Here is a 1,028-nt window from a genome sequence, read left to right on the forward strand (position 1 = left end):
CATGTATAGGGACTGTTGTATGTCGTATGCCATCTATATTCCGATGGCTCTGCATCTATTAGTAATCAGCGCCATGTATCAGTTTAATCTGGTTGCGGTCACGCGGTGTTCTATCTCTGTACAGTAGTAGAGGTGCGACTGCACTACGTAGCTACCCCTCGCGGCAGCTTTCCCCGGTGTATGGCATATGATTATCGGCAATCAGTCGATTAGTGACAACTGGTCGTGTGACAACGTCACATGTCTGCGGGTGGGATACGCTACACCCTGCCTGTGGGTCAGGGCTCAGGAACGCTCTCCTGACGCTGAGCGCTCGGACCGTCATTACCCGTCTGAGTAATATATTGCGGAGCGCTTTTAGCCATTGCCCAGAGTCTTTGCGACTGCGAGTGCAACGCCCATGGGGATCGACATGGTTGGGGCGCTTTCTAGCTGATCGCTCGGCATCGGAATCCGTACTGAGCAACGCAATCGCGCACAGACTTGGAGCATGTGTAGGGACAGCGGGAATTTCGCATCTTGGATTAAACTCTTCATGAAACGGACGATATAGGGGTGGATTGCAACTTACGACTGCGAGAAGAGTCCGCCGTTCATCCGCTGGAGTTGTGAGTTGGGCTGTTGGGGTGGAGCACGTACGGGTGCGGGTGGAGTGATTGTCGGTCGACCACTTTCTGCGGCGCAGGCACTGGCGTCGGGGCTCCTGGGGTGGACAGAGGATGCCGTCTTTGTGGGTGGCGTCGGACAATGTGTACTGTGCGCCCATCGATGTCGTATTCAGCTTGGCGTCTCATAGATGGCGGTATCGCCGTTGCAGGAGGCCTAGATGGCGTTATTGTTTGTGGTGCGCTCGACATGGTGGATGTAGTGTTGCCAGATTCGCGTAGATGGCTGTATTGCATGTGGTTTCGTCGTATTTTCATAGGTGGCGATGCTGTGTGGTTGGCGTTGTTGCGTTCACTTCCTGTAGATGGAGGTGTCGTATCTGGGCTGCATGTCAATGTAGTGTCGTCACATTCCGAGAGATG

The sequence above is a fragment of the Schistocerca nitens genome, unplaced genomic scaffold, assembly GCF_023898315.1.
Source record: "Schistocerca nitens isolate TAMUIC-IGC-003100 unplaced genomic scaffold, iqSchNite1.1 HiC_scaffold_241, whole genome shotgun sequence".
NCBI lineage: Eukaryota > Metazoa > Arthropoda > Insecta > Orthoptera > Acrididae > Schistocerca > Schistocerca nitens.